Source organism: Sinocyclocheilus anshuiensis, unplaced genomic scaffold, assembly GCF_001515605.1.
Source record: "Sinocyclocheilus anshuiensis isolate Anshui unplaced genomic scaffold, SAMN03320099.WGS_v1.1 scaffold1114, whole genome shotgun sequence".
Lineage (NCBI taxonomy): Eukaryota > Metazoa > Chordata > Actinopteri > Cypriniformes > Cyprinidae > Sinocyclocheilus > Sinocyclocheilus anshuiensis.
The window spans coordinates 130,545-143,632 of NW_015540838.1; the positions used below are offsets into that span (position 1 = coordinate 130,545).

The window sequence follows — 13,088 nt, forward strand, 5'->3', positions numbered from 1 at the left end:
AAGTTATTCTATCAAACTGATCATTTGTAGTCTGAAATAGTGCGTTTAAATTTGAATATGCAGTATACACTCCTGGGTTCATAAACAAAATATGCAAACACACTTTTTGTTAAATGTTTTTAACTACTATGTACTAACAGTTAATTTTTATATACAATTCACATGCTTTTATGTTATAAAATGTCTGCATGTAATTTCATTTATAATTACACTGTCGACTTTTTCCATTGGTATCCCACCTTAATAGACGGTGTAAATCCGAAGTGTTTTGCAGTGCAACTTTAATACAATAAGTACATTGTACCAAACTATTTTTTTTTACGCAAGTACATACTAATGAAAGATACCTAATATAAAGTGGGACCAAATGTGCTTAAAAATTCTCTAATCTAAACTCATTGATCTATTCTGTTCTTTTCCTCTATTCAGTAATGCTGACGGACAGGCGGTCTTCTGCTGTTCCCTCCAGGTCTGCCCAGTAAAAGGCCAGGCTGTTATGAATTCAATTTAAAGAAAGTGCAGTTAGCTTTTTTTTTTTTTTAAGAGAGTGTCTAGAAGATGGAGCGATGGAGCAATGTGAGAGAACCGCAGGCGCTGTAGCTGTGAATTAAGCTGCTCATGCAGCGTAAGCTTGAAATGGGAGACCCGGCATTTCATCCTTATAACTGCTGCCTTATAATAATAATTAATTAATTATTATTAATTATTATTAACTTTCCCTGTGTATCAGGAATTTGTCTTTTATACGTTTTTTTTTGTTTTTATATTTTTTCTTGCAAATAAATACAGTGTTGTCCAAAAGTCTGACATCACTAATGAAAACTGCTTTTTTTTTTTTGCTTTTTTCTAATTAAGTTGAAATAAAATACAAATAATATTAATAATACAAATAGTTACAGAGTCTGTAAAATGGAAAAAAAAAAAAAACTTTCACATACACACTAGATAACAATAACAAAAATTTTATTTTAAAATTAAAACATTTTCAGTTTGTGTTCCTGTGGCTCAGTGGTAGAGCATTGCGTTAGCAGCGCAAAAGATCGTGGGTTTGATTCCCAGGGAACACACATACTGGTAAAAAATGTATAGCCTGAATGCACTGTAAGTCGCTTTGGATAAAAGCGTCTGCTAAATGCATAAATTATTATTAATTATTATTATTACTTGAGTTTTCACATGCACACACAGATGTTCTTGTGTGCCCGCATAAGTCTGTTATTTTCTGCAAATGTCAACATTTTTGCCCATGCAGGACAACTTGTGTGTTAATTTGAGTAATTTGAATAATATTTATTCAATTTACATCAGTGGTTCTCAAGGCAAACTTCCAGTGGGCAGTAATAAGTCTTAAAATTATTTTAATTTAGTTATATTAACATAATATTAATTAAAATGCTAAAAAAGTGTACACTGAACTAACTTTTTTACTTTTATTTTAGTTTATTTTTATTACAACAGCTTCGAGAAGGGCTTGGAATATTGTCTTGGACAAAGCGGGGGACTTGAAGTCAAAAATATTGAGAACCTCCGTTTTATCACACCCTTCACGCATTTCTTTATGTACCGCCTGGCCATGTCCTCACATGTAAAGACTATTCAACCAGGACAGATGTCAGATTCACAATATCTGCACCCTCTTAGACCTGTAAGGAGTTCCTTAATTCCTTTGGAGCTGTGATTGCACTTTTGTGGGCATCATTAGCGGAAAGAAAGCTTATGGAAATGCAATTTTCTGCAACATGTTCATTTTAATTTGTTGATCATTACACTCTTCATTTTCCTTGCTTTGTGGACCAGCTCAGCACTATTGAATTGCAGCAGCTGGTATATGTAGCTGTAATTGCTGTCAGTGCTTTAATGCAGTAAATGCTATGCTGTCCACCTGGTGTATTTCTTCCCATTCTCTTCCCTTGTCTGTCCACGTGTCTCAAATAAATATGTTTGTTCCACTTAATCTCTGAAACAGTCAGAGCCTCTAACACTCGTGACAGCTCTGGTATGTAACCACACAGTGTTTGACATTGAGTTCGATTTTGCATTAGAAGTCTACTTGCTTCATCATTGGGAGCGGCAGGGATGTTGCAGTCTAATGAGATGTAGCTTATGTGAAAAAGACAGCTTATATGAAATATATTTATTTATGGATTTTGCACTGAGTTGCGCACTATATTGGCAAGCCCATTTTCTGAGAAGCCTGTCGTGTGTGTGTGTGTGTGTGTGTGTGTGTGTGTGTGTGTGACTTAAAGTCTCTTTAATGTCATCAGGATTGCAGAGCTTTAGGATATGTCGAGTCTTTTACAGTAACCTTCAGGGCTCTTACAGAACAGAGTTATAAATATACATGAGAAATGACTTTATGATTGCCTGCTTGTGTTTTCCCGTTTGGTTTGGTTGTTTTATTTTACATGTAAGAGAGTAGTTGATGCATAACATATGCATTAACTTTTTTTTAATTAACTTTAAACAGATAGTTCGTGAAAATTTGCTGAAAATGTACTTACCCTCAGGTCATCCAAGATGTAGATGCGTTTGTTACTTCATTGAAACAAGTTTGGAGAAATGTAGCATTACATCACTTGCTCACCAATGGATCTTTTACAGTGAATGGGTGCCGTCAGAATGAGAGTCCAAACAGCTGATAAAAACATCACTATAATCCACATGACTCCAGTTCATCAATTAACGTCTTGAAGTGAGAACCTGTGTGTGTTTGTAATAAATTTATTAAGATGTTTTTAACTTTGAACCTTTGATGAGTCCTCTGTCCATAATATAGTTTTCTCCAGTTGTCTCGTTTGATTCAGGAGAGAGAAATATGGACCTTTTCACTGGAGGAAGTGTTATTATAGATTACGGACTCATATTTTGGTCAGGAGTGACGGTTTATTGTTAAAATGCATTAATGATGAATTTGTTTCTTACAAACAGGCAACTTTTAACTTCACAAGGCATTAATTGATGGACTGGAGTTGTGTGGATTACTTTTTGGATTATTATGATGTTTGTATCAGCTGTTTGGACTCTCATTCTGATGGCACCCATTCACAGCAGAGGATCCATTAATAAACAAGTGCATGTAATGCTAAATATCTCTAAATCTGTTCTACTGAACAAACAAACTCGTCTACATTTTGGATGACCTGAGGATGAGTGAATTTTTATGAAATTTTCATTTTTGGGTGAAAAAATACTTTTAAGATTTAAAGTAGGGCTGTGCAATATATCGAAATATCGCAAATATACATATCGCAATATGCATATCGCTACGGCTTGCCATATATGGGGCCATGAACAAAAGACAAAGAGAAAATAACTGCTCTTACCTAAATAACGTTTATATCTTAAATAAGAATCAGTGCATATTGAATTCATAGAGTAAATACTAAGCAGTGTTGTATTTTTCCTTTTTATTATTCAGTTCCTAAACTTATGTTAAAATGATTACACTAATGTTAAAATTACATATTTATGTAATGCTAGAGTAAAACACTACCGTTCACTTTCAGAAGTTGTTGTAGGGGTGCTTTCTTATTAGAATCAGAATCAGAATGAGCTTTATTCACCACTTAAGTGTGCGCAAACACCAGGAATTTGTTGTGGTTTTACGGGAGCTCTTGATACGTACATACATACAAATAACCATATATATATATATATGACACAAGATAGTTATAGAAGTTCACAGAACTGACTCAGCAACAGCTGAGTAAAACTGTTTCATCTGAGCATGTGGCACTTTAAGCATTATCGTATTGCATATCGACTAACACTTTATTTAATGAGTTATCGCATATCGCATTTTTCTTCAATATCGCACAGCCTTAATTTAAAGCTTACAATGTTTAATGTTTGCTGCATAAGAGAAAACATAAGAGAAACATCAATTTTTTAGGTGCTTTTTTACTTTCATTAGTTCATTTTGAAAGTATTATTATGTCATTTGGTCTCTGTTAATTTGAGCTCATAAAAACTGGAATCCACTGTAATTAATCATAATGGCTTTTTTCTGACAAGATAGGAGTTTTTTTTTCCCTGTATGCTTGAGTCATCATCACTGATCTGATAAAGTTCTAGTTTGATTCCTGCTGAGAAGCCTCAAGCAGAGTGAGTTGGCGTGCTCTTTTGTTCTATTCTCCTGTACATAGGGCTGAGCACTCTTGGCTCATGGGTAATTCACAGCATTAACTGCCACAATTAATGTTCAGGCACTCAGAAAGTCTGTCTTACAAAGAGCTGATAGAGGTTTTGTGTACTGTATGAACCTATTAACAGATCTGAAGACACATTTATCACTTTTTTTTTTTTCTTTTAAAGATTTATTTTTGGCGTTTTTGTCTTTTATTGATAGGATAGTAGTGAGCCAGGAAGCGACTCACCGGAAATAGAAAGTCATCAGAGTACTTTTCGCCTACTGTTTTTCAAATACACACATACTACTTTTTTTTTCTTTTAAAGATTTATTTTTGGCGTTTTTGTCTTTTATTGATAGGATAGTAGTGAGACAGGAAGCGAAGTGGGAGAGAGAGGGGGGATGGGATCGGGAAAGGTCCGCGAGCCGGGACTCGGACACGGGATGTCCGAAGCGCAATGGCGCTACATGTCGACACGCTGCCCACGAGGCTATCGGTGACGACACGTTTATCACTTTTTACCATTGCTTGTGCTAGATAGCAGTTCACCCCAAAAATTAAAATTGCCATTATTTGCTATTCCTGTTGTTACAAACCTATATGCTGTTTTTTTTACTGTTGAACACAAAAGTATAATTGTTGCAGCTCTTGGCATAAAAAAGCATCATAAAAGTAGTATGCTATAGTAGTAGACCATTTTTTTCAGCTTGCCAGCATATAGATAATGAGCAACCACCAATGAATAATTCCTCAAATATTTTTTGGTTGGAACCACATGAGTAAATGCTGATAGAAGTTTGATTTTTGGATGAACTGCTTTAATCCACAAAGTTGTGACTATAATGAGGATGACAGTGCTGTTTTTACCTCTGAGAGGTATTGTTAGGTGTTTGCGTGTGCTTCTGATGAGAGCCGGAGCCCTGCGGTGAAGCTCACTATGGAGAGACTGAGCTCTGCTTTGAGGTGGTAGATGATTGAACGGCTCTGGAGGATTTTCCAGAGCTTATTTGACTGAGGATAAATCTGGAGTTAGGCTTCTAATCAAAGGCAAAAAGAGGGAGCGCTTGAAAGTTTAAATAGAGTAGAGGTGTTTGAAGTGCCTGGCGGTTAAAAGCGAGGAACAATGGGAGATTATTACTTTTGGAGACCTATGGCCCCAACTCCCAAATGACAGGGCTCCTCCCTTTAAGAGAAGAATGGAGGATCTCACCAATGCTGACATCCAGTTGAAATTTTGACATTTTTCATGATGAAGTCATTTTCTGTTCACACTTTTTGTCCTTCTTTCTGGTGTCAGTATGTACTGTATGAAAGAGGAATAGTAGTTGATATGCCGTGCAGGAACAGCAGTGTTCTGTAGTGTGCTGTACCATTTAAAATGTTTTTCTTACAATTATTATTCTTCTATAATTGTTAAACAGTTTTTATGACCTCATAATAATTTACATAATTTACATTAATTAATTTGGAAAACAATTTTATCCAAAGCAACTTACAGTGCACGCATGTTATAATCATGTTTTTTTTTAAGCTGTAAATAAAACAAAGATCAAATTAGAGTGTAAATACTATTTCAGCTTTTCTACTTTAAAATTTCATATTTAATTCAGTTTGTTGCTCGCCATTTCTTTGTAATCGTTTGTGATATTTACTATCAATTTCTGAGTGAAAGCAGTTTCTACACCAATTTTTTTTCATCTTAAACTACTTACATTTTTACATTATTTTTATTGTGTGTCTAGTGTCATAGCGCATGGTTTTTAGTATATAAGCACAGGCTTTAGGAATGAAAAAGTCCTATTGACGTTTTATCTGTAATATTCTCTCCATCTGTAATTCTAAGAAGGTTTTGATTCACGACTTTCACCTCCAGAGTGACGGCCTTTCTAGGCAGTGTAAATGCCCCACTAAAACAAGCACCCTTAAAACAGAGCCAGGCTTACAGCTGATGCACGACAGCCTTCTCTTTCTCAAGTACACCTCACACATCCCACCTCTCTCATTAGAAAGGTCACATCTCCCCTGGCGCAATACTAAGCCTCATACTCAACCGTTTGAAACATAATGGTCCGTGGCTCTGGTTTCCATTCACTAATGATAATTCAATCTCTGCTTGCGCATCCGGCTGCACTGACATTTAAAACTAGCCTCTAAAATCTAATACTGAAACTATCTGGTACCTGTGGCAGTGGTGACAGATTTGATTTACAGTGGTGTATTGGGTGGCTGACAGGTGATCGTGAGCGTTGTAGTGGGCTGTTGTCTGTATGTAAACTCATAACTTCAGTGTTAATCCATTCACAGGGTCACCATGACACAAATACATTTGTGACCATGACAAAATGTACATTGTTCTCTCCCCCTTGTTTATTCTCAGTGTCCGGTAAGTGGACTCTTTTTCCAGGAGGATCACATTGCAGCACTCTTGGAACACCTTCGAGCTTAGCATCTTTTTTTAGGGAACAACAGCAGCATTCAATAGATGGCCAGCAATGTCAGCAGAGCAGTAGTGGCGTAGGGTTCAGTTTTACACAGTTGTTTTGATTCCTTTTAATGAAAGTATCCTTTAAATTTATTTTATTATTATATTGTGAAATCTTTATGCTTACTATATCTGTTGTCCTTGTTTTAATGCGTTTTTGTAAATTGCATCATTTTGTGCAGATGTAAGTTGTAACATTTTGTTTATGATCCATATATCTGATTAATCTCATATGTAAACTACAATTCAAAAGTTTGGGGTTGGTAAGATTTTATAATGTTTTTGAAAAACAGTAATATTGTGAAATATTAATACAATTTTAAATAAATGTTTTCTATTTGAATATATTTTAAAGTGTACTTTATTCCTGTGATGGCAAAGCTGAATTTTCAGCATCATTACTCCAGTCTTCAGTGTCATATGATCCTTCAGAAATCATTCTAATATGCTGATATTTTTGGTACTCAAAAGTCTTCTTATCCATGTTGAAAACAGTTGCTTAATATTTCTGTGGAAACTGTGATACATTGTTTTCAAGTTGATTTGATAAATATAAATCTTATGTAACAGTATAAATGTCTTCATTGTTTGATATATTTAATGCATTCTTTCTGAATAAAAGTATTAATTTCTTTCAAAATAAAAAAAAATCTTACTGACCCCAAAAACTTTAGCAAGTCAATTAACCAGCCAGCAAAGCTCCTTAGTTTACCAGTGTTCACTGATTCTTCAGCTTACGCAGCTCAAGTGGGTCAATTAATCATACAATTTTAAGTACATTGGTAATATCACACAGTGCTATTTTTTACTTTTCACATTTTCATCACCAGTATGTTTTAATTAAAACCCTTCTCTTCAGTGCAAACATTGCCTGTCTTTTAACTTTATATATCAAACAAATTTGAAAAGTTTTGCTATAGATTTTTTTTCTTTCATTTATGTGTGCTCCTGAGGTCATGTCAGCTTAGGTTAACATTGCCATTAATATTTGAATGATATTTCAGTGTGTTGTGTTAGCATGTGGCATGCCTGTGATTCTGGATCTAACAGCTTCATGTGCAGTGGCAGATGGGGTGACACTGGTTGCCTGTGGATTGTGTATATATATCCACATTTTCTCATCTCATCTCAAGCCATGATTTCCTGTCAGTTCTCTTTCTCAAGATACAGCATGAAAGATGCCCGAGTTCAGTATCCAGTTTTTCTGTCTGCCTGTCTGATTTAAATGGACAGCTGCTTTACTCAAGCCTGCTGGCAGAGTCTTTGTCCTGAGGCTACCGAGTGTCAAAGTGCCATTCAGGAAACTCTGTATGTTCACTTAAGCCGTCTGTCCACTTCCTTTCATCTAGAGGTGGGATGACACACATTCCTCTAATCCCAAGTGCATTAAAACCGGGTAGTCGCTGTCAGTCAGTGGTTTTATGCGCAGTAGTGGCTTTAGGCGCAGTAATGTGCTAGAGATGCGGAAATAACGTGAGTCATTTGTGTGTCAGATTATAAAAGAGCTCATCTCAGTATTTATGGTCTGTGGGACGTACACTCACATGCGCATTCACAGACACCATCACGCTAAGGACCACAGCAGTTAGCTTAGACTTGAGTATTTAAAAAATATTAAATATATATCTATGGCTTCCTCTCTGATCTCTGACTTACTATGATATGCAATGTAGAGGGAGAAATTTGTTCAACCATGAAAAATCCCTGCCAAGATTTTTTCTTTGCTAATTTGTGTCCTCCAGCTACCATCCATCCGTCCGTTCTTTCTTTCTTTCTTTCTTGCTTTCTTTCTTTCTTTCTTTTCATCTACCCATCGTTCTGTCTATACTCAATATAGCATTTTGATGATCAATACATAACATAACATAACATAACATAACATGCAGCAGTCATGTGCACTCTAAAGTCTACTCGTGTGAGAATTCTGCTCATTAAAATCATTGCACAGTATATTTTGTGATAGAACAAATAGAAAGAAAACATTAGAAAAGGACACATCTGCTATTTTATCAACTCTTTTTTAACATGTGACTTTCAAACCAGACTTGTATTTGTCCTCGGACATTCTGTCATGCGTAGGCAGTGTGGAATGTCAGGTACGAGCTGATCTAACACAACATAGTGAGAGCTTAGACCTTCCCACTTTCTCTCTAGTACACTCTCTCTCTCTCTCTCTCTCTCTCTCTCTCTCTCTCTCTCTCTCACATAAACATGATCACTCACACACTCACTATCGTATTTGCACACTCACACATACATACAGGTTTCAACTGGTTCATTGGACAGAATCTGCTCGTTGATGATTGTGACATTGCTCTTGCGCATCAGAGTGGTGGTGATTTTTTCAGTTTAAAGTGAGGAATGATATGTTTCTGTTTTTATGAAATTTAGTGGTGTAAAAAGTATGTTATTATGCTTTTGAACATGGCCATCCCAATTGATTTTTTTTACTATTGATTTTGTTGCTTAATTTGGCTTTAATAGGACAATTATAGATGTGACATGAATCAATATAAAGAAGAGTGGGATGAAATGACCCAAAACTCATGTTTCTCTCTCTCTCTCTCTCTCTCTTGCTTGCTTGCACACTCGTCATACTATGCTGTTTTATATACTCTCTCTCACTTAGCATTAATGCATTCACTCAGCACACAGTGGGAAATATGACTGGATGCTGATCTAAACCAGAAGCCTGAATATGAAAACTCACTGTCAGTTAATGTTAGGAATAGACAGATTGGCTACAGTGCCACTGGATGGACAACTATAAAGCAACTGAAGAAAGTGGGGAATAAAAAGGAGTTACAGTGCAGTCAGAGGAGAGTGGAGAAGAGCGGATAAGCGTGCGCTTGATGTGCTGCAGTGTGACGTGGATGGATGTGGGATTTCTCCCCTGTTCTTTGTGTTGATGTGATTGGTGCCCAGAGTTCACCGCTTCACAAGCTGCTGCTGCCCTGGAGCCAGAGTGCAGGAATTCACTCTCACCGAAACTAGCGCACACACACGCACCAAGACACTTACTTATACACGTTTCACACACCAGACGCCACATGGACAGATACACACTCTGGCAGCACTTCAGAGCTATAACTGCACTTGTGGTTAAAACAGAGTGTTGCACTCACCTTTTTGACAGCTGCCACATCCATTCCGACCTTTTTTAACAACATTTTCTTCAAGTTTTAAGAAAAGGAACTTTTTTTCACCTCATTGTCCTCAGGGCAGGAAGACATTTGTCTTTAGTTTTTGAAGTAACAGCATTGGGAGATTTTGGGACTAGTTGCTCTTTGTAGCATCATCATCCTCACTGTGGTAAAGCTGTCTGGGGGGGCTCGCCGTCAGCATGCAGGTGTCTTTTGTGTGCACGGACCACCGAGCTGTCAGTCGCAGCACAGAGGACCGACTGAACCGTCAGAACACTAACAGCCCAAGTTTGGGGACCAAAAGCAAGTTTCGCGCCGTGGCAATGGTTGCCCGTAGCTTGGGCCAACTGTCTGTGCAGAACATGCCCTCGTCTGGTGACCACTGCTTGAGAACTGGCATGAAATATAGGTAGGTGAGAGGTGGACTCCAACAGTTAACATGTAGCACTTTAACCCTTCTGTGCTGTTGCAGGTCTTTTTGCACCATTTAAGACTGTTTGGAATCACATGTTCAACACATGTGATTTGAGCAAAGTAAAGTTGTCTCAAACAAAAAATTGTGACTCTCGAGATTTGATTTGTTATGCAGGGTCAATTTGGTTCACAGGTTTAACAGGTTAAAGTTGTCATGGTTTAAAAGGAATGTCTGAAATGTTATGTTAACAAGTGTTGGTTGTGTAGTTGGCTGGTTAGTTAGTTTGTCCATTAATCTCTTGTGGCCAATTTAGTAATTGTGAATGTTGAGAAGGTAGTGATTTAGCATATCTCATTTACTATACTTAATAGAAATATTTGTAAATTAAAAATTAATATTACAAATAATTATAAATTATGAGTAATTGATTTGCTTTGTCATTTTTTTATCTAGCTATCTATCTATCTATCTATCTATCTACTGTATATATATACACACTACTGTTCAGAAGTTTAAACAGTAAAACTGTTAATAAGTCTCTTATGCTCACCAAGGCTGCATTTATTTGATCCAAGATACAGTAAAAACAGTAATATTCTGAAATATTCTTACAATTTAAAATAAATTCGGTCACACTTTATTTTAAGGTCTAATTCCCGCTATTAACAAACCATTAACTACGACTTTTGCCTCAATAAACTCCTAATTGGCTACATATTAATAATTAGTAAGGTAGCTGTTAGGTTTAGGTATGGGTAGGATTAGGGATGTAGAATATGGTCGTGCAGAATATGTTCTTTAGAAACACCCAATATGTTGATAATAGGCATGCTAATAAGCAACTATTTAATTGTGAGAATTGGTCCCTGTACTAAAGTGTTACCATAAATTATTTCTATTTTAATATTTTCTAAAAAAAATATAATTTATTCCTCTGATGACAAAGCTGAATTTTCTGCAGTCACAATTTTCTACATAGTCTTTAGTTTGACATGATCTTTCAGAAATCTACATCAGCAAAATATTTATGAATTTAAAAATTAGAATATTTCAAACAATGAAATAAGTAATAATTAATAACATAATAACTAATAATTAATAACATAGTTAAATGCAAATTTTTAACCAATCTCAATATGAACATCCATGTTTTTCATGCTGTACATTATAATGTTTTCATGCCTAAATTCATTTGTAGCATTTAAAACAACTGAATTCAGTTTGTAGTATTTTATTTAGACAAAATAGTACAAATAGTAATAGTTTTAATATCGACCTCTTGACATCTCCAAAGTTAAAAATCAATTCTTTCATTTGACTAATTGACTCAATTTGTGTAGACGCATTGCTTTGCTGTCTGGGCTCAGAGGAGGGGGTGAAGATAGAGATTTCTTTTAGTGCCTGTTATACCCATTAGCATGTTCTCTATATGAAATGGAGATGCAGTGTGATCATGTTCCACTGCTTAGCATTATTGGGAGCACAAGGTGCTCTCTCACTTTTTCGACTGCAGAACTCATTCAGCCCACGGTCTTTTGTAACATACCCGTGCTGCTTACTATCTGCTCACTGCTAAAATAATAGTGTGCTCGATCCTTAAAGTAAGCCCACCCTCCCTCCTCATTTTTCCATACTGTAATTTGCGTAATTGTACATCAAAGGCACTTTGTAGCCATGCAAGGTAATGTAGAGTGTCTTCTACTTCCTGATTAAACTAATGTGTAACTGAACACCTGAAAAGCTTCTCTCTCTCGCTGCGCTGCTACCAAATGTCTTGGCTCTTAAAGCTAATTCTCCCATTGTAATTAAGTCTTTGAAATTCAAAGCTGTAAATATGTAAATGTCATGTCATAGTCATGAAGGCTGGGTTTATTCCACTGGAATACGAGATGGGGCTTACTGATGGATTTTGGACTTGCTTAACATGATTTGTGTGTAATTTTAATTTACCTGATCATAACTAAGTCTTTATTGATAAAAAATCTATCCAATTTGCACTACTTTCTGTCTACTACACAAACTGGCTGTAAGAGTGAATAACTTACAACATAATTGTACAATAATGTAATGAATCTATTCATGTACTGTAGTTATGGATCTACTAGAATATTTTACAATCAATTTGTAGTAGGGTTGGCAGATGACTGACAGACACGATGTTGAGCCGGCATCGTGATCTCTTCACCCCCACACCCCATACCCCCCGCAATCCGCCACATCCCAATTCCGTGTTCGGAAAGGGAATTAAGTGTACTACGGAACCCCTAAAGGGAATAAATAACATACGAGATGGGATGATAAAAAAAATATATTTCAATACTTTCTCTCGCAATTATATCGTTGGGTAAGTATACTGTATATAAATTGCGGGCATCAGGGAGCCGCTACTAATATGCAGGGCATTGAAACAGCTTTCGAATGCGCGCTCTCATTTTACTTTCACTTTCACTTTCGAGATTCGCAATCACACGACTCTATACTATAGAGCGGCAGTACCTACCACACATTTTACAAGATTAGATATTTGTCAGGGGTGCTCAGTATCTGCAAATCATTCGCCATTGTCCTATCAGTCATCTCTCCTTACTCTGTGTATGTGGTAAGTGAACTTTCATGTACTGTAATGTAAGAGTCTACCAACTATTTAATTCAAAAGATAGGCTACCTTAACTCAAGCCATATAATGATTGTAATGTGCTGAAACATATTAATATAATAAACATAACTGAATGATGGCACTTATTAACATAACAGTCCGTCGATTAGCATAAATCAACTGCTCATAAGGCTAGGACATATCCATTTAAAAAATTGTAATCCCTAAAGGGAACAGATACGAGATGGGAGGAAAAATATACTTCAATATCTTCTGTCGCAATTATATCGTTGGGTAATTATACTGTATATAAACTGCGGGC

The 13,088-nt window shown here is 36.2% G+C and overlaps 1 protein-coding gene across 6 annotated transcripts in view; it reads left to right on the forward strand.

Annotated features, from left to right (window-relative positions):
- The window catches only part of LOC107687393 (voltage-gated potassium channel subunit beta-2-like), a 70,192-nt gene that overhangs the window by 21,842 nt on the left and 35,262 nt on the right, over window positions 1–13,088 (forward strand). The window lies entirely within an intron of this gene.